Below are 27,661 nucleotides of genomic sequence, written 5' to 3'. Positions count from 1 at the left end.
CATGGAAGAAATCAAAGCAGTTGCAGACTCAGCTGCAGCAGAAGTGAAAAATAATAAACAAGCTATCTTGTAGCTACCTAATTATGAAACTTGGTCCAAAAGTAAGTTAATGTTATTAGAACTTAGAATGCGTGAACGGAAAATTTAAATTCGGGGGATTCCACCAAATTTTGAATTGAATACCAACCTGACTACAGCTTTAAATTCATGGCTGAGTGGGGAGTTGAAACTTCCGGGTACTGTGGTTATGACAGCATATAGACTAAACACTAGCAGATCCGGGTCAGCAGCTTTAATCCCGGATGTTGTTGCAGAGATTGTGGATGTTCAAACAAAGAAATTAATTTTTGAAACTGCTTGTAGCCAAAAAGGTTTGAAACTATACAATGTTATTACTCAAATATTTCCAGACCTCCCATATGAAATCTTGACTGTTTGAAGAAATATTAGAGACTATTAGAGACTACTAGAGACTATTAGAGACTAATAGAACTGAAAATACCATATCGGTGGTTGCCGCTGGGTCATCTCACAGTCAACCAAGGGGGAAAAACTTGGAGAGCCCATGACGTACCTTTGGGAGAGGAAATTATTAAGGCTATTACACAGGCTGCCGGTGGCTCATAGGACTATACCCAACAAGGATGTGAAATAGGCAGCACCAGAATACAAACTTTTGTTTAAATTTAACTTGGGATATTGAACAACGCGGGCAAGACTGTATGGGGAAGATCCCTAGCCCACTAATGGCGAGTCTCTTCTGGGACTCCTTTGGGAAACCAAAGACTACAGTGCGGGCAGCATGTCCCGAAGATCAACACTAGAAGATACAAATTTTGGTGTACAGCAACAATTCTTGCTTTCCTTTCATCGTAATAGCTATATAAGAAAATTACATACTAGAGGTGTAAAGAAATAAATCGACAAATAATAATTGATAACAATTGAAAAAAGTAGTTCAGGGTTAAGGGGGGGTAAGACAAACAAAAGATGTATAAACTGTCTATTGACATATTTTTGGAACGTAGAATTACGTTTTTGGGAACGCTCCCAAGAGGATTATAAAGACAGGATAATAGATATATAATAAATCAATCAATGTTGGGCATATTGTAGGCGTTTATATGTCATACCTTCCTTTGTTATGATGTTTTGTATAAACTTGTATTATGAGAATTATAAGCAAAATAAAAACAAAATTCCATTTGACTGTGTTTTGCCCGCAATGAATTCTCTATTCGCAATTGTGCTTTGTTTTTGATGATCAATGAAGAAGAAGTATGCAAGCATCAGGCTTTATTTCTATCTCTGTAGATAAGACAAGAACTGGAGACAAATGACATAATCTTGTTCAGAAGAAGGAACGTCGAAACAACACAGGACATTCCGGAGCACGTCGTTAGCATCTTTTTGCTTCACTAGTATTTTTGCACCATATACTGTAAAAAAGACTGCACACATGATTGATTAGTTACTTAAAAAGCATATATTTTCTGATTTTTGTAGTACGGTATCGTTTTTCTTAGAAGAAGAAGAAGAAGAGATTGGATTTATACCCCACCCTTCACTTGGAGTCTCAGAGCGGCTTACAAACTCCTTTGGAGCGGAGAGAACTCTGACACAAACTGCTCTTTTTCAGAGCTTGTGACTGACCCAAGGTCACATCAGCAGGTGCAAGTGGAGGAGTGGGGAATCAAACCCGGTTCTCCCGGATTAGAGTCCGTACACTTAATCACTACACCAAACTTAGCACCTCAGTCACAGTTGTTTTTTCTTATTAGTGTAATTTTTCCACACTGTGTAACATATTTTGTTTGCTCTGTTTCTTGATTGGTAGCAGCTACTAACTGCGATGCATTCCCCCCCCCATAATTAGTACTTAGGTCACGTTCATACGAGCCATTTTGGGACGGGAGTGGGCCGGATTGGAAGTGCGGCAAACGGGAGCGATCCGACGTCAACATCTGCCTGGCGTTGCACTCCTGTCTCCAATCTGGCCCTTCCCCCGATGAAGCGCGGCAAAAATGAACCACCTACCTTCGGTGGTTCATCCGTTTGGGCCGCATCACCCTGGTCGTGGGATCAGCGGCGTGTATTGCCGCCGCCGCATCCCCGGCCCCTTGCTGTACTGTGCATGCTCGAGCATGTGCAGTTCAGCAGCCTCCCCCTCCCACTCGTATCTTCCTCCCTGGCATCTGATCGTGCTGGGGAGCAACGATGTGCGGCTAACGGGATCCATGGGATCCCGCTGCGGCGTTTCTTTTTTGACGCGGCTTTTAAAAGCCGCGCTTCGCCCCGTGTTTTCCCTGCCGTGTGGCAGGGACCTTATTGATGAAATCAACTATTAGCAAGCAATCTAGCACCCAAAATATGGTCATTTAATTTGTTTAATTTACTTTATTTACACCCTGCTTTTCTCCCCAGTGGGGAGCTGAAGAGGCTTACATCATTCTCCTCTCCTCCATTTTATCCTCACAACAACCCTGTGAGGTAGGCTAGGCTAAGAGTGTGTGACTGGCCCAAGGTCACCCAGCAAGCTCCTGTGGCACTTGTGGGGATTCGAACAGGGGCCTCCCAGATCCTAGTCCAACACTATAACCATTGTACCACACTGGCAATTATGACCCACATCTACACAACGCTGAAATTAAACCACACTTTGTATGAAAATTATCCTCTTGAATACAGTAGTTTCTAAATAACAAAAATTGTGCAGGTTCTCAGACTTCATTACAATATATAGAAATACACCGTACTAAAGCCTTTGAAAATGTGTTTCACATTATGCAGCCAAGGTTACGTGCATTTGTATTGATATGGGGTTGAGAATACAGTAGGACTTTATATTGGGTTAATGTAACCTGCAAAAACAAATTCAGGTCATTTCCCCCTTTTTTCTCTTTTAGTTGAACAAAAAGGAATTAAACTTAGACACATCTATTTTCTATTGAATTATTAATTATGTCTCAGTTGGAATAGGTGAACAAAATGTCAAGCCATGATATAACAGTAAAATGCCATATTATGAGCAAAGTGTATACCCAGGGCATATAAAAAGATGTCTCAATGATAATTAGCCATAGTTCTAAAATTGCTGTAAAAGTCCAGACACAAAAGAATTTACATTTCAGTTTTTGTCCAAACGTGACATTTGTAATGTCTCTTTTTAAAAAATTATTCAACAAAATGACAGCCAGTAAATTACAATGTTGTATTTTGATCAATTACAGTGTGTTACAGTACTAATTGCATTCCATCAGTTGTGTCCCTGTAGAGTTTGGGAAAAGTAATAACCAAAATAATGGGAAATATCTTTAACTTGCTATTTAATGATGTAAGACAGAAAGACAAAAGATCTCATGCTTGCCTAATGTATCACCAGTAACAGGCCTGAGCTGTCCTTGGCTGGGCCATGGTTCACCTATCCCTCGGGCCTATAAAAGTGGGTGCTATGCTTCTGAAGGGCCTTCCTATGGTACCATCAGTGGCAGGCCTGTTGTGTACCTCAGTTGGGAACCTCTACCCATTTCCCAGACCTTGAAAATAGTTTGCTGCCTGTTGAGGAGATGACTCCAAGCCCGCCTGATGTAGGGTTGCCAAGTCCATCTTCCACCCCCAGCGGGGGACTTTGGAGGCATTCCTGGAGGGGGTAGGGCATCCCCAACATGATGACATCATGTTGCGGACGTCCGCCGCCCCCCTTCCCCGCCCTCACGCTGGATCTCCAGAAACAGCAGTTCCCTGCACTTAAAGGACCCGGTGTTTCCCTTTTAAGTGCAGGAGCCGGCGTTTCCCCTTTAAGAGCAAAGAGCCGTGTTTCCTTTTTAAGTGTACGAAGCTGGCGTTTCCCTGCAAGCCTGATCTCAAGCAGAGATCAGGCTTGGGAGGAAACACGGTTCCACACACTTAAAGGGAGAAAGAGCAGTGGCTGTGGGCATTGGGGGCGGGGCTTCCCCCGGCGGCCATCTGGCCAGCGGCAGGTAGAACCCCCCAAAAAAAACGGGGGACCCCTGGCAAACGGGGGGGGGGGGTTTGGCAACCCTAGCCTGATGTAGTATTAGTGCCAGGCCTAAACTATACCTGAGCTGAGCTTAGGGTTGCCAGGCATGGCAACAACCAGGGGATGGGGGAGACATGAGGAGCTCTACCAGTGTCACTGTGACATCACAGCTCTTTAGGAACTGCCAGAAAATATATGGTGGAACCATAGAGTTCACAGGAATTTACTGTAATGTCTGTGTCTTCAGTGGAAATGGTGTCAAAGTGGTTGAGAATGAAACCAACTCCTGAACTCTCCCCTTGTGAATCAGGTGTAAGGTTTCCACCTTTACCTTTTCTTTGTTATATGTAGGACAATTTTTACCTAGGCATACCTTGAAGTATATGATGCCCTACATGCATATCTGAAGAGATAGTCGCATGAAGACTCCTGTGTTAAGTACCCAGAGAAATGTTTGAATGGGCCATAATTCAATTTTAATTAATTCGTTTTAATTTTAAGTGTTTTGTAGTGTATTTGAAACCTCTCTCATACTGTTTGGTTTTGGTTGGCTCATTCATTTTTTCCAATATTTTGCTTTTCAGTTTTTTAAATCATGTGTCATGTTACTCATGTCACGAAACACGTTACATAAGTACTCCAGAGAGCAAAAAATTCATTGGCTCCAATCTAGCTAAAATTAGTTGTATTGTTGAAACCAATGGGAAAAGTTAGCTGCTTGCTTGCTTTCATGGGAATGTAATCACAATCGGACAGGCAGGTGCCATTATGTTTTCTCATCTGTATTCACTGATGCACTAAAACATGGGCTATTAAGTGTATTCTAGATGACTAATCTACTTGCAATACTTAAGTGACAACTAGACAAGATCCAGGGGGGAGTGTGAAAGGATGCTTTTATTTATTTACTTCATTTATATCCTGCTTTTCTTCCCAATAGGGACCCAAATTGGCTCATTTCCCTCTCCTCCATTTTACCCTCCCAGCAACCCTCAGAGGTAGGTTAGGCTGAGAATGTGTGACTGGCTCATGTTTACCCAGCAGGCTTCCATGGCAAAGTGGAGATTTGAATCTGGGTCTCCCAGATCCTAGTTTGACATTCTAATCACTACACCAAATGGGAAAAAGCCCACTGGAGGAGAAAGGCTTAAGAAGCCCCACCCATGCACTAACCTGCTGTTGTCCATATCAATTTCTGCAGCTGCATTTTGTAAGAAGGAAATTAACAGAGGGGATGCTCAGCTGAGCATCACATGTACATGACCCACAGTGAAGTCTTTGTAAGGATTTATGTTGCCAGCGCAAAACCTGTGCACAAGAGAAGAAATTCCTAGAGCATCACTATTATTGTGTAGTGGGTTTGCCGCATGGACGAAGGACAAAGACCGGCATAGTGCAAAGCACACTTTATTTAGTCCACAACAAGACTGTTCACTAACGGCCGGCAGGCCAACTATATACACTCCAGGGACACACCCCTGGACCCCGTTGGTGGGTTTGAATCTCCCGCCACGGTGCCCATTGGTTCCCCAGTGGAGGGACTAGGAGCCTAGTCCCTATTGTTCTTCCAGAGTCAAGCTCTGGCTGTGTGCTGTCTCCCCAGTGGCGGTCAGCATACACAACATCCCTCCCCCCATAGTTCGGAACCACATATGTCACGTAGTCCTTTAAATAAGATGGGGACCGACGCTCTCTTGTGGACCGTCAGGGGTGGTGGTACTGGGATCTCTGTGGCCCCGTCAGCTGCGTTGGGGTGTGTTACCGGTGGGGGGCCCTCTAGCCCTGCCGCGCCGGCAGCTGGGGCCTCCTCCGCGACCACTGGCGGAACTGGAGTAAGGTTCGGATGCTCTCCCGGGGTAGAGTCCTGCGCGGTGGGTGACTGTGCATCCCTCTTGAGGGTTAGCTGTAGTTCCGGACTCTCCGCGCTGCCGTGTTTCGGGAGCATGCGCCGCCGGAGCTGATCAATGTGCCTCCGCAGTACTTGCCCACACTCAGTTGACACCTCGTACATTACGGTGCCCAAGGGACGAATGATGCGACCCGCTAGCCATGCTGGCCCCCTGTCGAAGTTCTTGGCAAAAACCAGGTCCTCTGGGAAGAACCCACGTGGTGCCTCCCGCTGCTCGGGCATGTTCCAAGACTCTGGAGCCCGATCCAGGTGCAGGCAGTCCAGCAGGGTCCGAGGTTTCCGGCCCAGGAGGAGCTCTGCTGTGCATCGGCCGCTTACCGGGTTGGGCGCGATGCGATGTGCCAAAAGGAATTGTGCGATTCGCCTCTCCCAGTCCCCCTCCGTCAGGTGGCTCAGCGCTTCCTTCGTTGTCCGCACCATCCGTTCTGCTTGGCTGTTGGTCACGGGGTGGAAAGGCGCTGACCTGATGTGTCTAATCAGGTTGCCACTGAGGAACTGCTGGAACTCCTCCGACGTGAATGCCGTCCCATTGTCCGAGACGATTGAGTCTGGCAGGCCGTGGGTGGCGAAGATCTGTCGGAGGGCTCGGATGGTGGCCTTGGAGGAAGTTGTGGAGACGGGGCTCACCTCTAGCCATTTGGTGTAGGAATCCACCGTCACCAGAAACAACAGTCCATGGAATGGTCTGGCAAAGTCTATGTGAAGCCGGGACCATGGGGTGTGTGTGGATTCCCAGGGCTGGGAGGGAGCCCCCGGTGGGCTGGGTCTCACAGCTTGGCAGGTGGAGCATCGTTTCACCCACGCCTCCACCTCTGCGTCGATGCCTGGCCACCAGACATAGCTCCGGGTGAGACCTTTCATCCACACGATGCCTGGATGTGCTTCGTGCAGGGCCTGTAGTACCTTTTGTCGCAGGGCGCTGGGAACCACGACCCGGTCTCCCCACAGCAAGCAGCCTTTGTGCACCGACAACTCCTCTCTGCGAGCCGTAAACGCTGTGAATTCTGGCCCCTCTACCTTTGCAGGCCATCCCCTCACCACCCAGCCCAGCACCCGGGATAAGTTATGCAAGTTATGGCAACCCTAGCAAGAGGCTGTCAAGGCAAATGGGAGGCAGAGGTAGTGTCCCGTGGCCCTCCTTCACACAGGGCTGCCAGCTGCAGCCCTGCCAGCTGCCAGCTCCAGTTTGAGAAATATCTGGAGATCTGGGGGGTGGAGCCTGAGGAGGGTGGGTGTGCGGAGGGGAGGGACTTCAGTGGGGTATAATGCCACAGAGTCCACCTTCCAAAGCAGCCACTTTCTCCTGGAGAACTGTTGCCTGGAGATCAGTAGTAATAGCAGGAGATCTCCAGCCACCACCTGGAGGCTGGCAACTGTACCCCTACAGAGCCTTCATTGGTGGTCCCCCATCCAAGTACCAACCCTGCTTAACTCCCGAGATCTGACAAGATTGGGTCATACCATGCTACCTTCCCTCCCTTGGCCCTTACATAGCCAGGGACAATATTTTTTTCAAAATGCTGTTGGAATGGGAGTCAGGAATCCACAGTCTGGCTAGAATTCTGAGCCTTTTGAAGACAGAAGCAGGCTTGAAATGAACCTCTAACCCACTCACAACCACTCTTTTTCAGGGGTGCCAGGCCTTTTATCAGTTAAGTGAAGAAAAGAAGTGGCTCTGTGAGTACTTCTAAATTCCAAAGATCTTCAGTAGGACAATGAAAGAGGCAGAGAGTGTATAGCAGCTGTGCTTTGGGTATGCAAGTTAACCCTTTTTTAATGTATAAGCAAAAAGCATGATATGTTTGATTTTTAATGCAACTTGATTTTAACTTGCTTTTGAAATGAAAAAACTGCTAAGGATTAGTAACCCAAAATAAGATGAACAAAGACAAAGGCCACACTAATTAATTAGGATTTTAAAAATTAAGCATTGTATTCCTATAATAATTTGGTTTTATAAAATGATTAAAGGGACCAGATTGTGTTCTTATCATACCCTTCTCCTTTTTTAAGCACATCTTTCAGATGCACTAAGGGGAATAATGAAAGTGTAGTATATGATTGGTTTTATGGCACCATTAATAAATGCTTGACTTTTTGAAAAGTGGTAATTTAGGAAATGATAAGTGGAAGCTCCCTACAATGTTATTTTGTTTGATTGCACTGCAGTTGCTTTTGTGCCATTGATATCAAGCTGTGTATGATTACTTTAATTCTCATAATAACAAATAATATGTTGTTGCTTTACTAACACATGGTAACAGTATACTTGTGTTAGTAATTATTGACCATAATATTAGTTAACCATAATTGTTAAAGGGTGTGAGCTACCTGACTAATCTAAACCAGTTATCTACACACTCCATTTTAGGGTGAGGGAAGAGAGCAAAGCAGCTGGGAGTAAGGTTGCCAGCCTCCAGGTGGGGCCTGGAGATCTCCTGGTATTACAATGGACCTCCAGACTACAGAGATCTGTTCACCTGGAGAAAATGGCAGTTCTGGAGAGTGGAGTCTATGATATTATACCTTGCTGAGGTTCCCTTCTTCCCAAACTCCACCCTCCCCAGGCTCCACACCCAAATCTCCAGGAATTTCCCAAGCAGGAGCTGGCAACTAGCAGAGAGACAGATTGCAATTCCATATTCGAGATCAAATTAAGTAATTTACAAGTGCTCAGCGTAATGTACCCCTTTATAATATTATCTATTATAATATTACAGCTTTTCAAACCCACATGCACCAGCATTACCTTCCATAGTTCCTCATTATTTCCTCCTAAGCCCATTACGCACACACATCTTACTGCAGATTTTCTGAGCAGTAAACCTTTACTCTTCACTTTTGATTCTGTGCCTCCCTTACACACCATTCTTTTTTCCTCTGATGTATTTATTCTGCAGCTACAATTTTTAAAATGCACTTTTCTAAATTGGGGTGGAACGTCACTTGAGACTTGTGGGGGGTGGCATCCAAAGGTTGGTTGTTGTTTTTTTAAAAAATCTATGCAATTGCTCTGTCACAGCTGCACAGTAGTGTCCAGCAAGCACCTTCCATATAAATCACTGTGGTTCAGGTTTTGGGTATTCGTTTTAGTATTAGTTCATTGAATGAAAGGGAACAGAAAAGAACACAGGCAAAGGAGAAAAACCCACTGTTGAAACTGATCAGACTTTTTTTGAAACTACTGACAAGAAGCAGGAAGCCCAGTTTTCCATATTGCTAAGCAGTAGGGGATTCTCTGCTGTGTTATTGTTATCGGCTACTGATCTTCTAAGATTTCTAGTCTAGTGCTGAGGGAGATTGATGTCCTCATAGCATTCTGATTTCAGGATTTATATCAGAAGAAATGGCATGGGGTAAAGAGTGGAGTGTCTCAAAAAGCTAATGTAAGTGTGACAGGGAGGACTCTAAGGATAATTGGCAAATTTTTAAAAAACCCTTCCCAAACTTTCTATCTGGCCTGCAAATAGCCCACTCTAAATCATCTTCCACTCCACCAACAGCAAGGAGACTTGAGGATATGTACAACACAGCTGACAATTTTGCTTTTCTTTTGTCTCACCCGGCTCCATGATCCAGCACGGTGAAAGACTTGCAATATAAAGATAAACAGAAGACATATTCTGCCCCTGTTGACAAAGAAGGTAGAACTCTAGGACAACATGTCTACTTTTCTACAGCTCTGTCCATGGATCATGAATTACTTAGCTTGATGGTGTGGCATCAGTATTTGATCTGGGAAAATATGTCTCCATTACAGAATCACTTCCCTCAAGATGAACACAAGGCTGTGAGTAGGTTTCAAGCTGAGGCCTTCTGTCTCAGGCATCATGGTGCCCATTGACCCCTTTCCTGGTTACCTGTCAAGTGTTTTTAGAAAGTGGGCAGGACCAGATGGGGCTTTTGCCCAGCAGGGCTTCTGATTGGCCATTGGAGAGCTGATTGGCTGTGCACGTTTTTTTCAAAAGTTGCTTTGACAGCAGCCGCCAGTGCAGCAGAAGGATCTTCACTGTGTGACTGAAGGTAAACTGTGCGTGTGTACAATAAATATTTTTAAATAATATGTTCATTTTAAACAACATCCTGTTAAGCAGAGCTTCTGCCTGAAATGCTGAAAAATTGCTATTAGAGTTATGCATGATCTCACTCCCTGACACTTATGGTTAGCTCGACCTCATGCAGGAGCCATTTGGTAGCTGTGCACATCACCCTTTGTCAGAATTCCCAAAATGTAGACCCCTGCCATAGTCAGTGCCTTTGCTTTTAGGCAGCATGCATTGCTGAGATGCAGCTTTTGCAACTGAAGCTCATTCAAGGATGCAAGATCTCGACTCTGATGGAGAACGTGGGAAGTTTTCTTGAACATATGCAGAACCTTAATTCTACAGTCTGATCCATGAGCCTTGCACCAGGCTCTATTTGCTATCCCAAACAAAGGGGATAGTAGAGAAAGTGCAGGAACAGAGTCTACAAATCTCTCACTGACTGCTTTTCCACCCACCATTCATTTACCATGATGAGGAAGACCTTTCCTAAGAGTCATACAATCAAGTAGAACTTCACAAAATCAATGCTGGAAGCTGAAGTGCTGCACAGCTTTAAGAACGGAAATGTGGCTTATGCTCCTTGTAGGGCATTTTAAGAGGAATGATTCAAAACTCATAAAGAAGTATCAAAAGATGTGGAAATACACAAGAAGGCTGGCAGCTACCACCAGGCTTCCTTGTTTATAACAATAAAAGGAAAAACCAGATCAATGTTAAATTTAATTATGGCACAAACAATGAAATTAGAGTTGCCGCAAATAGAAAGCTGAATGTGTTTAATGGAGTAGTGAGAAAAACGAAGAAAGAGCTTTTTAAATGTAAAACTCCATAAGAGAAATATGGGCAAAATAACAATGTTTTAATTTATAGCCTAATCCTATATAGAGTAGGGTGACCATATTGATTTAAATGGTATTAAGTGTGCTTAACTCTTCATGGGAATAAGGTTTCTAAGATAACAAAGAACAGCTTCATCTCTCAGTGGCATAGTAAGGGATCTTGCGTATAACATCCCTGGTTCATATTTATTTATTTGGTTTATAAACCAGCCTCCCCTGTGCAACAGGGCTCAGGGCAGGGCACATTTCCAATATACAAATTCAAATATCAAATATCAGGTTAAAAACAGCTGAAACAACCTAATTCAGCAAAAAACCCCAAACCCTTACAGATGGCACATAAACATACAACAATGTCCTTTCCCAGTGGGGGGGGGGGGGAGGAGCAAGGCTAGATGGAACCCATTGCTGTCCTCAACCATAAGCTTGGAGAAACTTTTCTGTCTTACAGGCCCTGTGGAATTACATTAAGTTCTGCAGGGCCCTGAAGTCATTTGGCAGGGAGTTCCCCCAAGTAGGCGCCAGGGCTGAGAAAAACAGCTGGATACTTTTTGGGCCAGGGATCACCAGTAAGTTCTTTTCTCCTGAGTGAAGTGTTCTTTGGGTGAGAGGTGGTCCTGCAGATATCAACACCTTGAACATGATCCAATATTCAACTTGGAGTCATTGCAGCTGGCAGAGCACCAGTTGAATACGAGCTGTCAATGGAGTTCCTGTTAGAACCCATGCCACTGCAATCAGGACCAGTTGTAATTTCCGGGTCAGTCTCAAGGTTAGCTCTGCATACAGTGAGTTGCAGTAGTCTAACCTGGAGGTGACCCATGCATGGATCACTGTGGCTAGGTCGGGGTGAGACAGGAAAGGAGCCACAGAACCTCTGTCTTGGCTGGATTCACTCTCAGCCAACTCTGTTTCAACCATCCAGCCCTGGTCTCCAACTCCTCAGCCAAAGTAGCTGGGGTAGTATCTGGCTGTCCGTCCAACAACAGATATATCTGTGTGTCATCTGCATACTGATGACAACCCAGACCGAAACTCCATACCAGTTGGGTGAAGGGGCACATATAGATGTTAAGTAATATTGGAGAGAGTATTGCCCCTTGAAAGACCCCACATACCAACGGGTATCATGGTGATACCCTTTCTCCTAGCACCACTCTCTGTTCCTGACCTTGGGAAAATGAGGCAAGCCACTTCAAGGCCATCCCAAAAACTCCTTTGTTAGGGAGGTGGTGGGTCAACAGGTCGGTCATGTTGAACACTGCTGTCAGATTGAGCAATAGCAGCAGTGCCAACCTGCCTCAATCCAGCTGCCTACGAAGATCGTCTGTGAGGGCGACCAATGCCATCTCTGCCCCATGGCCAGGGCAGAAGCCAAACTGGAATGGGTCTAAGGCTGATGTGTCCTCCGGGAAAGCCTGGAGCTGCTCTGCCACCACTCTCTCAATTACCTTACCCAGGAACAAAAAAGTCAATACTGAGCAGTAATTGGCTGAATCTGTAGGACCCAAAGATGATTTCTTTGAGACTGGTATTACCACTGCCTCCTTTAATATCCCTGGGTAGATGACCAAACTTAGGGACAGCCTTATAATGTCCACCAGGGGACCCATATTCCATTACCACTGGTTTTACCAGCAATGATGGAAATGGGTCCATGAGGCAAGTGGTGGACTTAACAGAACCCAGAATCCTATCAACATCAGCTCAAGAGAGTTGCGTGAAGGTGTCCAATACAGAATCCAGAGACAGCCAACGGGTCTCCAATTCACATACTGTATCAAAATTGGCAGGCAGGTCATGGCAGAGTGACAAGATTTTATCTGCAAAAAAGCTTGCAAAAGCCTCACAGCTAATAGCCAGATTACTAACACTTTGTGTCCTCTCTGTAAAAGAAGTGTCTTAATTACCATGGCGAGAGTTGGCGGATGCAATGGAGGCTGTAAAGAGTTCTCTTTTAGCAGTCTTCACTGCCATCTCATAGGATTTCATAAACGTCCTATAGGAAGTTGTTACCAAACTTGCTCTGGTCATCTAAGCTCCTGCTTCATCCTCCAAAGCTCCACGGTGTACTATGGGGCAAGTTTGGTGTGGGGGCAAAGAGAATGTTGGGGAGCAACTTCATTGATGGCTTCAGAAAGATGGGTGTGCCAGTCATCTATCAGCACATCTAATGAGTCACCTGGGGGGCACTGGATCCCACAGAGCATTCTGGAAACTAATTGAATCCATTAGTCTCCTCAGGCAAGTATAAATCAGCTAACCACCTAGACAGAGAAGGGTTGGGGCATTCAGCTAGGCTTTCAGGACATAGTGACCTGACCATGGCACCCCATCAATAGCAATCAGATCTATATCTACCCCCATGCCAAAGATCAAGTCCAGTGTGTGGCCTGCTTGATGTGTGGGACCTGATACAATCTGGGAGAGTCCCAGTGCTGCCATGGAAGACACGAGGTCCATAACCTGCCTGGAGGCAGTTGCATTGGCATAGATGTTGATGTCCCCAAGAACTATTAGTCTAGGGAACTATTAGACTAGGGAACTAATCTAGGGCCCAACCTGATAACCCAATTCAGTCACTGGCACCTCTACTTCAAAATGACCTTGAGTAGCACATTTGGGGGGAAACCTTGTCTGAGGAACTGGAGAGCCGCTGCTCACATCAACAAAGGAGTTGCTTTTTGGAAAACACAGATATGCTTTGGCTTCTTCATGTGATGCCCCAAAGAAGCTGCTTTTTTACAAGCATGGTAAAGCCAGGGCTCAAGCATTGTGTGTGTGTGTGTGTGTGTGTGTTGTCAAATACATTGTACTGGTGCCCTGAGGTCCAAGGAATCCCAACCTGGGCTGCAAAGCTATCAGCTTGATATGGTCATTTATATCATTCAGAAATAAGTTTTTTTTCTTTCTTTCATGACTTGTCTGTATACGATAAAATTGTGGTGGCAGCTTGCATTGCAAGTTCGTAATGGGCCCAGAGGATGGATTATTGTGCCCCGGGTGCACCTCGGCCATCACTCAGTACTTCTAAGCAATACGGGGTAGTGGGTAATCAGGAATAAGGTGCTTCGTAATCATCATACAGCATGTATTTTGTGGGGTAAAGATAAGAACATAAAAACATAAGAGACGACAATGTTGGATCAGGCCAAAGGCCCATCCAGTCCAACATTCTGTCACACAGTGGCCAAAAATACCAGGTGCCATCAGGAGATCCACCAGTGGGGCCAGGACATTAGAAGCCTTTGGCCTGATCCAACATTGGCGTCTCTTATGTTATGTTCAATTGGCTTGAGGCCAGGGTTTGGAAAAGAGACTGCTTTGGTCGCCCTGGTCCTTGATCTTTACCAAGAACTAGACAGGGGGAATGTTCTGCTGCTAGTTCTGCTGAATCACTCAGCAGCCTTTGATACCCTACTTGACCACCTTTTGGAGGCACCATGTTACAGTAGTTCGAGTCCTATTTGGAAGGCAGTCTCAGAAGGTGGTGCTGGGGGTTTCCTTCTCTGCCTTATGGCTATTGACCTGTGGGCTTGATCTTATTCCCCATGCTATTTAATATCTACATGAAGTCTCTGGCACAGGTCATGAGGAGGTTTGGGCTGCAATGTCACCAGTAATGCAGATGACACCCAGCTCTACCTTTCTTTTCCACCTAATTCCAAGGATGCTGTTGATTTTCTGAACTGGTGCTTGGAGTCAGTAATGGGCTAGATGAAAGTGAACAAGCTGAAACTTAATCCTGCCAAAACAGAGGTTTTCTTTGTTAGTAGAAAGGCAGACCAGGGACTTCAGATTTCCCTGTCTTGAGTGGGGGTTATACTCCCCTTGAAAAGCCAGGTTCACAGCTTGGGGGTGCTACTTGATGACACGGCAGTCATCTTAGAAAACCAGGTGGCTGCAGGGGCTTGGAGTGCTTCTCAGCTAGAGTGTCAGCTGCACTTGTTCTCAGGTCAGTCAGATCTAGCCACAGTGATAAATGCCTTAGTTACATCTAGACTGGACTATTGCAATGTGTTCTACTTGGAGGTACCCTTAGAGAGTGTTCAGAAGCTGCAGCTAATTGCAGAATGCTGTGGCTAGACTGGTAGTTGGAGCCAGTAACTGGGAGCACGTGATCCTGAAATCACAGCAATTATACTGGCTACCAATCTGTTCCCAAGCCCAATTCAAGGTGTTGTTTTTGACCTTTAAAGCCCTGCATGGCTTGGGACTGGGGTATCTGGAGGATCCTCTTCCCCCATATGTTCCTAGCAGGGAGATCTTAACTGTCCCATCAACTGAAGAAGCTCATTTGGGGAGTACACAAGAGAGGGTATTTTCAGTGGCAGTTCCATGATTATGGAACAGCCTCCCCAGGGAGGTGCAATTGGTCCCTTCGCTTTTGATATTTAGGAATCATCTGAATCCAGAACCAAACAAAGGTTAGTGAAGAAGAGGGCCAATATTAAAACCTATCTAATAAAAGTGGGAAAAGATACATGTATTTATTAATAACAAATTTTAAAACATATACAGGGGCCCATTTACAACAATTATATACAAAACATTACAATACCAAGGGCTTAAAAGCTTGACCTTACACGTTTCGGCCAAATAGGCCTTCCTCAGAGGTCATATATATGTGGCAAAATGGCTAATACATATATTCACATACACACAATCAAGAATATATACAAAGTATAAATTCAATCAGGACCATAAAGTAAATTGTTCAAAAATAAAATCACCAGGCACAGGGTCAATATTCACATAAGGCCTTTAAAGCCCAGTGATTATAAAGTAGACTTGTGGTCCAAAAATTTTCTTCTTTGATTGTGTTGCCACAGTATTCACAAGTAAAAAGCCCACACTGCTTAAATACATGTATCTTTTCCCACTTTTATATTGGTTTGAATATTGGCCCTCTTCTTCACTAACCTTTGTTTGGTTCTGGAGTCTATTGTTAGGTTCAGTTTTTTCCCCCTTTTTGTTTCTGCTAGGAATCATCTGAAGACAGTTTTATTTAAGACATTTGATTAAAGCAATCCTAAACTGTGATTTTAAATTTTGGTGTTTTTTTAAAAAAAATGTAATATATTTTATGTATCTTAATATTTTATATTTTAATAACATTAAGTTCTGCAATGAAGAAAGGCAGCTAATAAATATTTTAAATAAAATAAAATAAAATAAACCAAAGCTTTTAAAAAGACTTCCATACTTCCATCTCAGGTTGTAGTTATAAAATAAAATAAAATTAACCAAAGCTTTTAAAAAGACTTCCATACTTCCATCTCAGGTTGTAGTTATGAAAAAATTCATCAGCTTTTAGGCTAGAAAGTCAGAAACAGGGTTTTTAAAACATCAGTTAAAGGAAGCCTAGGTGTAGCTTTACAAAGGAAAAAAAGTTATGTCAGGGGTTGAAAAAGGCAATTGCAGGTTAGTGCTGAGGAGGAAAAACTCAAAGGCAGGAGGCTGGTGAGTCAGGTTCAAGAACAGGTCAGTTAGTGCTCAGAGTGGAGAACAGAGACATCGTCCAGGGGAACAGAGTGAACAATAGGAGCGGAGGGGAGCGGGGTCCTGGCACATGAAGGAACAGTTGTCCTGTGCTCTGGAAAAATGTGTACACTTCACTTCTGGACGTCCATCATTCATAGCACACATACTTCTTGCTGAGTGCACACTGGTGGCAGCAACCCGAGGTTGTTCTCGGTGGGGGTGGGGCAACATGTCCTAGGCAGGGTGAGAGGGGCCACCAGGCCAGCTGTTATCAGGCTTTACTTCACATGAGGTACTCTATGAGGCACACAAGACAACCAACATCTTTGCTACCATTATTAAGTAGTTAATGGCACGGGTAAGCAGGGATGTCTCCATCTGCTACATGGTGACTAATGGTGGCACAAATATTAGAGCAGCAGCACAAGCTGTGGGCCTGAGGTACATCTCCTATGCAGCCCACCTCCTTCATGTGGTGATGAAGGATCCCTTGGGTTGATGCCCCAGGACACCCCCTTCACAGGGGATCCCCATTTTGATCCGTGTACACGTGCACGTCTTAGCATGGGCCTAGCCATGAAAAATGGAGTCTGGATCAAAATATTATAAAATGACAATGAGTCACACTGAGGGTGTGAAAGGAATGCAAAAGCAACTCCTCCAAATCATCAAGACAATAAGCAATGGGTCAGTCCCAGCTATTTCTTCCTTATCTTAAGTGTTGGTCACAAGATTTCTCCCCATACTCCATAATGTAAAATACTCAGCCATCAGTACTTGCCTGTCTAACCTCTCAGTCTCCTAAAGGAATATTTCTCCTTGATACTTTTACCTTTACTGTAGCAAAAAAAAATAAATAGCTCATCTCTGGAGAGATGGATTTTTCATCACTCCCAGATTCCATTGCCAACACCCTTTCTTCTCTTCAGTCCATCCAGTTGGTAGCCAGTTTTAGATCCCAACCTGTTACCCCAACTGTATGGTTGGCCTCTCTTCTTTTCCACCCCATTCTTCTGTACTTCTCCAATCTGGTCAATTTCCCTCTCTGGACTGCCCTGCAATCTTCAGGAAGCAGGCTCCTATGTCTTTGATTCTCCCCTTTTATTTCCTCCCTTAGGAGCAGGTAATTTGTTAGGGAAAGGGTTTAAACTGTGTTTTTACTTCACATGTGCATTTATTTCCTTTCTGTAATGCTGCGGTGGCTCAAGTGGTTAAGACGCTGAACTGCAGGCTGTGGAAGGTCAGTAGTTCAGCGGTTCAAGACCCGGGTGCCGCAAGACAGGGTGAGCACCTGTCTCTAGTTCCAGCTCCTGCCAACCTAGCAGTTCGAAAGCAAGAAATTGCAAGTAGATAAATAGGTACCACTTCGGTGGGAAGGTAACAGCGTTCCGTGTGCCTTGGTGTTTAGTCATGCCGGCCACATGACCACGGAAATGTCTTCGGACAGCGCTGGCTCTTCGGCTTTGAAACGGAGATGAGCACCGCAACCCTAGAGTCGGATTCGACTGGCTTTCGAGCAAGGGAACCTTTACCTTTCCTAATGCAATTATTTTTATTTACCTGATTTAATATGGCGTTCATTCTGTTAGTTCAATAAATTTCTTTTCTACTTTAAGAAGCTTATTCCCTTTCATTTTTTTCTGAGTGTTGGTCTGTATCTCAACCCTGGTATACACTGGTTAAGATCTCAGTAATTAATACCCCACAATACACGTGTTTTCTCATTGTTTGCAGAAGAATGCTTTTGTTAGCTATAGGGGCTGCATGTGTACCAGTGATCTGAGTAACAGGATTTGGATTTTGCAGAGAATTCTGAATTGGATGCTGTGACATGATTTCCATAGTCTGCTCCAGAACTGCCAGAATCCCATAAGTTATTACTTGCACAGTGTGAACACTATTTCCTTTGAGCCAGTGATGGTATAGGCTGCAGAAAAAAGAGAACTAGGGTGCCTCTCCAAAACCTTTCTCTCACATTTGGAGACCTCCCTGGGTGAAGTGACATTAGTATGTGTGTGTCTTGCCAGGTCTAGCTGGCTGTTGTAGTGCTGATTTGCCAGGTTGGATTGGCTTGGATTCTGTGGTTTTCATTGGTTTTGATTCTGTGTATTCATTGGTTTTGCTGAACTTGCTGTCAGACTGGCTCTAGCTTCTGCCTGACTTCTGTGATTTGACACTGGTTCTGCTGGGCTTAAGGCTCTGAGATTCTCTGGTTTGATATTGGTTATATTGAGTTTGCCACATTGGCCTTTAGTTCTGCTGGGATTCTCTGGTTTAATGGTGGTTACATTGAGCTTGTTGGTTCTGTCTGAATTGGGGGGCTTTTGGTCAGTGGTTGCTGACTTTTGTGTATGCTGCTACTGGCTTTGCTCAGGAGAAGACATGGAAACACCCCCACAGGAAACAATGGAGACAAGTAGGAGGACAGCTGTGGGCACCTTATTCAAGAACCCATAGTATTGGACCTATTTGTTTAATTCACTTGAAACTTAGGGAATCTTTAGCAGACAGGGAATGCTAGGACTTCTGTAACATTGGTAACATTTGGTTGATAAACAAACACTCCAACACATGGTGAAAAAATATCTTCCATAGGGGATAATGGATTCCAAATAATTCTTAATCCTAGGGAAAAACTGAACTTGAATCCTGAAACAGTATCACAGGTCTCAAATACACCCACATCCAGGTATTCATTCCCTTTCCAAAATCCAAATAAAAAAAATACCCTTTCCCCCCCAGGTGCACATCCCTAGTTCTAATGGCTGCTCAGTGCAGTTTTCTTTCTTCTGTAACACTCCAGGTACTTCAATTTGTTCATCTAGTGCTTTCCTGACAAGCTGAACACTTTACTTGCCTTCATACATATCTTAATTCACAATATCCCTTGTTCAAGGTCTGTTCTTCCCTTAAACCTTTTTCCATGACAGAAGCAAATAACTTAATTGAAGAGCACTTCTCATTGGTTTATGTCTTACTTCATAGCAAATGTATGAAATAGCTACATTTTTAATTAAAAGCTTCAAGAGAGTCTAGAGTAGAAGGGTTTTTTTTTTTAAATTACTATTCCTTTTCATTTCCATAGTTAACTTCCAATTTCCTCTATCTCAGGTGAATTTCTGGGTAGTAAGTGTGAAGAGCATTTCATAGACTCATAGAGATGTAAGGGATTTTAAGAGCCATCTAGTCTGGACTGCCTACTCAATGCAGGCAAAGCTAGATTACCCCAAGCAGATGGCTGTTCAGGCTCATCTTGAAGATCTCCAGAGAGAGAGAGCTTACTGGCCCCTAAATAACTATTGCATTTAAGTGCATTTCATACAGTAAAACACACACACATATAAAATGGCAAATATTACTCATTATAAAGGAATCATTTCCTATTTCTCCCATAAGAATTTTATTTACACCAACCACATTGCTAGTTCACTTACTTTTAAATGGCTTTGAGTTTATTTGAAATAAGCAGTGCCTCTTCTGTTTTCTCTAGTGCCAGGACCCGACAGGTATAGGGGCAATGGTTTGTTTGCACCCCTGTGAATGTAGACAGCATCATAGACTGGGGAGTGATAGAAGCAGCAAATGGTATAGCTGTTGCACCCTTCCCTGGATATTAGTCAGCATCTGCCATGTGGTTTAAAAGTCTCTTACCCTATGTAAGAGACTTTTAAACTGGCAAGAGAAACCTTTACCTTTAAAAACTTTTTTATCCTATGTACATGGCTGCTAAAAAACTGCTTATCGGTCAATGCCCTGTAAAAGGCCTTTTAAATATTGTACCTGTGAGTGTTGACTCAGATAAGCATTTTACAGAATCCTTTATGTTTGAAGCTGTAACTCCACATTAATGCTTGTTCCAAACTTCCAAGGTATAAACAGGTTCCAGTTCAATTTACATCCAACTACAAACCATGAATGGATACAGATGATGGCCTAAATATAGGCAGGAATGGAAATACAATATATTGATACTAAAGAACTGTGGGTTCATACTGGAAAACTAGCTCCTACCTCATACTTTTGAGGAATTTTATAACCTGTTTCTACAATCAAAACTATATTTGGGGCATTTCCTGACCATAATAACACAGGAAGAAAAAAAGTTGTATCGATAGTGGCTGTTTTCTTCAAAACTTTTCTCTTCTTGTCTAGGATACCCCTAACATTTTATACTTAGTGCAGTTATTTAACCTAGCCATTATATATAGGATATAATTGATCTTTTGCCTGTAGGAGGAATACAGTGAAGAGGAATGTTATAATTTTGTGTGTCTCCTTTCCATAATGACAACCTGTCATTTTCTGTTCTTTTCTAGAGATTGCAAATAGACAATACATGTAGGCTGGCTGCAGTTGCTTGGTAACCAGCTTTTAAAACTTAAAAAAATATAATTGCCTCTCTGCCAGAAAGGCATTGATCAGTTAAATTTCTTTTGATGTTAAGGCAATAAATTTGCATTTAACTTTTTTTCCTGAGCATCTCAATAAATAAAACAGAATGCTTCAAGTTCAAGAAGATTCAATTTTCAGAACATTTTGAGGCAGCCTACCTAATAGTCAATGATGTAGAAAGAGCGTGGGATGCTACAATAGTGAAGGCTTCTTTGGGGGGAAAAAGAATAAGAACTTTTCTGAGAGAAAACTACATTCAACGCAAGTTAGCTTTCCAAAATGACTGAGGAGAAAATTCTCTCCTAAATTCTCTTGCAGGAATTGCAATGCTAACATTTAAATTGTTTTTTAAAAAATATTTCTAATTATCTAATTGTTTCTAATTATTGCAGTGCTCAAAGCAGGGGCAATTTAAAAGTATGCTGCCTTTGCATATGGAATGCCCTCATTCAGCTATCAAATCTAATAGACCTTTCCTTTATGAATCTGTCCCCCTTTTAAAGGAATCTAAGCTTGTGGCAGTGAATTCTACATGGTAATTATGCACTGTATAAACAAATACTTTCTTCATCTGTCCTGAATCTACCACCCATCAGTTTCATTGGGTGCTCCAACTTCTAGCATTTTGGGAGAGGGAGTAAATGTTCCTCCATACCACAAATAATTTTATGACCCCCCCCCATCATGTCTTCTTAGTCATATATTTTTCCATCCTGAAAAGCCCTGAACTCTCTTTGCTTGGAGGAAGAATATACCAACCTCTTGATCATTCTGCTTGTCATTTTCTGTACCTTTTCCACCTCTAAAATATATATTTTTGAGATACAAAGACCAGAACTATATTTATTCATTTACTTACTTCATTTGCAGGATGGCACCTTCAGAAGGCTTTGCTCAGATGAGAGCCAGTTTGGTGTAGTGGTTAAGTGCATGGACTTTAATCTGAGAGAACTGGGTTTGATTCCCCATTCCTCCACTTGCACCTGCTGGATGACCTTGGGCAAGCCATAGTTCTGTCAGAGCTGTTCTCTCAAGGACAGTTCTGGAAAGAACTCTCTCAGCCCCACCTACTTTACAGAGTGTCTGTTGTGGAGAGGGGAAGGGAAAGGATTTTGTAAGCCATTCTGAGACTCCGAGTGAAGGGCGGGGTATAAATCCAATCTCTTCCTCCTCTCCTCCTCCTCCCATAGTGAGAGAAGCAGTCCTGCACATGTGAGGAATCTGGGCCATGAAGAGCTTGTAGGTAACAACCAGTGCCTTGAATTGAACCCAGCAGCTAATTAATAGCCAATATGCCAAATGCTGCCACACCATAGATCTGTGTAAGCCACGGGGGCTTCAGTTGAAGTAGGAAGACTTGTGCAGGAGGAGAGGGCTGTTTCTCCCCACATGTTTCCCCCCATCCAAACTGACATTCTCAAACTGCTTTACCCCTGATGGGTAATGTTTATGGGTACTGTAATGATAACAGTATTTGTATAATGTTTCCAAATATCATGAGTACACATAGCTACCATTGGTATAGCAATGATAAATCCCACATATATAAAGTGTGGTTACATTGCTAATGAGAGTCTACATACAGTAATAGTTTATTAAATTTATCTGAGCGAGTTGTTTGGTATCCAGGACTTACCATACATAAACAGCTGTCATCAAGTCTGTGCTGCTGTGATCAACTACTAGTTATGTCACAATAATTGCTGTTTTCATTCCATTTCTATTTTCTAGAAGTTCTGACCTGGATGGCTCAGGCTTGCCTGATATCATCAGAAGGCCCTTTCTGCACCCATATTTTACTTCGATTTCTGAACACATCCTATCCTTCCGTTCTGCATTCCCTCCCACTTTCACTTCCAGTTTGTGTTGGGGCTTCTGTTTTACAGGAATCTGCATTCAAACTTCTTCCAGCACACTGTTGCCCCACAGTTACCAAAACTGCTTTTGCTGCGATTCTTTGTTCTCATCCACTTTCAAATCGCTAATCCTTTCTAAAGTAGAATTGTTTCTGCGGGTATTTAAGTGCTGCCCACTGCCCTCCCCTGTTTCTGCCTCTCTCTCTTTAGGTTGATGCTCCCTTTCCGTTCTGTTTTCTAGACTTTCCCTCCTTCTCCAAAGACAAAAGGGGACGTGTCCTCCTGCTCAGGCAAACTTTTTAAAAGCCAGAGAGAGCATAAGGAGGAATCAGTAAATATAAAGGACCAAGGGATTCCCTGCTCTCAAATGTGTCAATCTTGCATGTGTGGGCCTGGATTTCCCCCTCCCTTCCCCTTTCTTTTTGCAGAATCATGGAGGGAGGGGGGGAGGGAGGGGGTGGGTCTGCAGTTAAAAGTTTTGAAAGATGTTTGCCTTTCTCTTCACCTTAGACAAAGCAGCCAGTTAGCTCCAAAAATGCAGGTTTTGCTTGTAGATGCAGAATGTATACAGAATACACAAATAAATAAAGCGGGGAGGGGGACAGTGCAGAGGAAATGCATGCAACTGTGAAGTCAACCCTTAAGGCTTGATTCCTCAGATTCTCCAGAGCAAGCTTTCAGTGCAGAAAGGGCCTAAACTGGACCAGCTCTGGCGTGTACATGAATGGGAGACCACCAAGGAATTCCAGGGTCACTGTGAAGAGGAAGGTAATGGCAAACTACCTTTGTTTGTCTGGTGTCATAAAAACCCTACGGAGTCACCATAAATCAGCTGCAATTTGACAGCACTTTACACACACACCTTATCTAGGAAGACTATTTGGTTTGTATAAGGAAAGCCTGAAAATATAAAATGAACATATTGATTATTTATTTACATTACTTTTTAAAAAATCTCTTTGAAACTGCTTACTTCCGTCTTATAAATACAGCAATTGTTTCCTTTTCTGTAATTTCATACTAAACATTATCTTCTGAAAAATATGTCTTCTTTCCAGAATAGTGGAAGCTCTGTATTATTAAACACTTATTATAACATCATATTCATGAATTGGTTGGGAATTATGAAATCCACACAGGAATCTACTCATAGGAATTGGGTGTTGCAGAATAACCCTGAGTAATAGGATTGTACTGTTAATAATATAGATGTAGATCATTCCTTTATGTTCCTTTTTGATACCCTGATGATCCTTCCAATCTATATAATATTCCTTATAAAAATACATATTGCAGAGTTTTTAAAGTCACAGACAGTGTACAATTCCTCTAATAGTTGCCATGAGGTCTACAATGTAAGTATTTTAACTAATGGTTCTAGAAAAGATATTTGACAGTTATTTCTGAAAGGCTGTCTGGAATCTGAGTCACACCCAAGGTCAGGTTTTCACTAATCATGATTTTGAAAGTCTATACTTATCCATATGACAATTCTACCCACTATTCTTCTGTGGAGTCAAGCTTAACAGTAGCTGAATATTTGAGAGACATTTGTGCTGTAGCTGCTAAGATATTGCATAGGTTCAAACCCAAACTCAACCATGACACTTACTGAATGACCTTGGGCTGTGAACCATCAGCCTTTCTTACCTCGCAGAACACCCCCCTCCACTGGGTGCTGGTAGGGATGTCCCCACCCCTGATGAATTGTGGCCTTAGATAGGGATAATGGATAACTGTATAGCCGCTCAGAGACCCCTTCGGGGATTAGAGCGGGATAGTAAGACGAAAGTAATAAATAAATAAATAGCTGGGAAGATATAAGAGGGGTTATGATGTATGACACCCTCAGTTCCTTAGTGGAAGAGTGAGATAAAAACAGAATAAATAAAAGTTCAAAATATAACTAAAACAAGTGAATAAGCTTGTTTTGAATCTTACATGGCAGTCTTAGAAAAGCTACTCTGTTTCCTCCTCATCCTCCTTTCTGGGGGTTATAATGATTCTAGACTGCATGAAGCAGTGCCTAGACTTTGATCAGGGAGACATGGGTTCAAATCCCTTCTCAGCCATGAGCCTGTGGGGGGATACATGGGGGGGGGACCACGTACTCTGCCCTGAGTTGTTTGGAGGAAGAATGTGGATTTTAAAAATCTAATAAAACCAATATATTAAATTCATTGTACTTTTGAGTGTCTACACTTTTTGACTGCATTAGTAACATTCAGGCACTCAAATTAACTATTTTAAAATATTTGTACATATCTTTGCATATGTGGTGCTTAAGGTTTAAGCATGATGAAAGTAGAACATCTCCATGTGAATTATGGCTGTCTGTTAAGTTCTACGTAAATTAAAAGGAGCCACATTCATCACTGATTTACTGCTGCTTCCCACCAGGGCTAAACAAACATAATACATTTTATAGTTTTCTGCTTGATAACTCAGGACAAAGCTTTTGTGCCACCAGCTTATTCCTGATAAAACTGACAATATGATTAATGTTTTCCCCTCATTGCTGGTATTTTTAGCTTCCACCATTATTTTTTTCTCCCCATGCCTTTGATTTAGATTAACATGGTGCTATCAACAGCCCAGATCACATTCTGGATGCTGGGAACCAAACTATCTTTAAATGAGACATTATCATCTCAACACCTCAGGCACTCAGAATTCAATATGCATTTATACCAGTACACCTCGCTGGACTGTTTTCTTCTCTCTGTTTTTCTGTTACTATAGCCAATTAAGACCCAGACTCTGTATTGTGTCACAGTTATTGTTTAATGCAACTGTGGGCCATATGACTTCTATTGCAAGACAATAATTACTTTGCAGGCAAAACAAAGAACAAAACAAAGGCTCTCAGCCGTAATACTTCTGAGCGCAATAAGGGAGAGGGCTGGGTTAGAACCCTTCCCTGTTATTTTGCTATGAGTAGGCATGTTTTGCTTTTTAAAAAAACTATGGAAGACACACAACTGCAGTCTGAAATTGTACAAACCAGGAAGAGTGCATGATTTCTTTGCCGTGAAAGGATTCTGCAACTGATTGAAGCTGTTGATGCTATCCCAGCACCTCTGCTGAAATGTCCTGGAAATTTTTTGGTGCGGGTTTGTGCAGTACACAGTTGTTATTTGCTGTTTTTTTGGCCCTTGATGTCTTGAAATGGCAAAAAGCTTTCTTCACATTCTGCTTTCAAGATTTCCCCCTTGAATCTGCGAGGCAAGAAACAGCCTATAATATCCTGAGGGAATTTTGAATGCCCATCAAGGACAGGTCTGATTCTATGGGCTCCCTCTGTCACAGGGGATGCCATTTTTGTAGCTGCAGTGTTTGGTCTAATCAGATAGATATGAATACGAACATTTCAATGCCTTCTACTTTATGGGGAAGTGCATGAATGCAAAGGTTATACCTGGACAGCCTGTCTCACATGTCCTGCAGTTTTTCCTTTAATATGTCTTTATTCTGCTGTAACTTTTAGATTTTGACTTGCATTGTAATTGCTAGTTCCATCACTGCATCTGCGGTAGCTGTAGTTTCTTTTAAGTTCTCCCTTATTTCTGTGAGTTCAGAAGTGATGGGTTCAATAAAGAAATTATGGGTTCTTGCTGGGTAGTTAGGATAGATATTATGTCCCTCTTCATAGCTAGGGCCTCAGAAGCTTGCAGCTACTCCACAGCCTGCTTTTGTGATGGTGCAACCATTTTAAGCTCTCTGTATATCCCTTCCTTGGATAGTCCATTCCCACTATTTATTTTTTTATATTTATAGTTTCGACTTGCTATACCGCCCTAACCCCGAAGGGTCTCTGGGCGGTTTACATGTAATGAGTTCTAAGAACACTTAATCCCTAACTAGGGCCACATGAGATGGGGGCGGGGATGCCTACCGGCACCCAGGTGGTGGACCTGTTGTTGCTTCTGGCTTGGCTTCTTTCTCAGGCAGTCTCTGGTGTTTTCAGGACGACTTTTTCCGTTGGCAGGACCGTTCAGGCGCACGGCCCATGTCCGCTTCGGCCTCGGCTCTGTCTGTTAGGCTCCGCCGTGCCTCGCGTTGCATGTCATCACGCGCCTCCTGGTCTCCGCCTCCGCCGTCGTCAGCTGCACGATATTCTGCTGGCCACCAGGGATCGCTCCGCTGCATCACCATTCCACTTCATCGCCACCGCCGATGCTCTGCTGCCACCGACATTATGTTGCCATCTGTGCCGCCACCACACACCTTGTTGGAGGAGGGTGCCCCCTACCCATCTAAGGGTAGGTACCCATTTGTCTACTCGCTTAGTTGTTAATTGCTTTCGAGCCACTGGGTGGGCGGGAGCTGGGACTAGGGCCGGGAGCTCACCTCGGCCGCGGTGGTTCTCGAACAGCCACAATGGCTGTTCGTAGTTGTTAAGGCAGGTGTTTTACTGTCTGCACCACCGCTCCCTCCTATTTGCCAGATAGTAATTTCTCAAGTTTTCAGTGTCTCCTTTGCTTGCTCTAGGCTTTCCCTTACCCTGAATTGGTCATTTTCACTATGATTGTTGTTTTAATTAGAGTTTGAAGTGGGGCTAAGGAGCACAAGTCTGAGGCATCTATTGGTGAGTCACAATGTCTGCTACGGAATTATTTTTAAATGATGGAGGATTAAAAAAAAAATCTTATAAAGACTTAGCCTCCAAAAGTATATAGCTTCTCATCCAAAAGAATAGTTCAGCCTGCTAAGCAAACAATCTAGCCTGATATGAGGATTATAAACATGACATGAGTCTCTGTTTCAGTATGATCCATTTTCAGGATATCACCCAAAATACCCACATTGGCATCTGATAACATTTGCTCCTTGCTAGTTAATTAGCCATGGCCATCATGTCTTTGAGAGAAACTTTTATCCCTAAGGTGGTCAATCCTCCCTTGCCAACAGTCCTTCACATAGGTGTCATCTAAAAGCCTACCCAGATGTTCTGTCACTGGCTTAATTGCCAGTTTAGTGCAGAATAAGGAAGGAGTAGAAATAGGTCAAGAGGAAGGCATTTAGCTGTACCCTCTGGAGAGATGGCCCCTAGAATGTTTCCTTCTTCTTGAAATGTATGTGGATTGTGGACAGATTCTACAGGGTTTTATTCCCTTAACATTTCCACGTGCAGT

This window comes from Gekko japonicus, unplaced genomic scaffold, assembly GCF_001447785.1.
Source record: "Gekko japonicus isolate JY-2015 unplaced genomic scaffold, Gekko_japonicus_V1.1 scaffold412, whole genome shotgun sequence".
Classification (NCBI taxonomy): Eukaryota; Metazoa; Chordata; class Lepidosauria; order Squamata; family Gekkonidae; genus Gekko; species Gekko japonicus.
Note: the sequence above shows the minus strand (reverse complement) of the source record.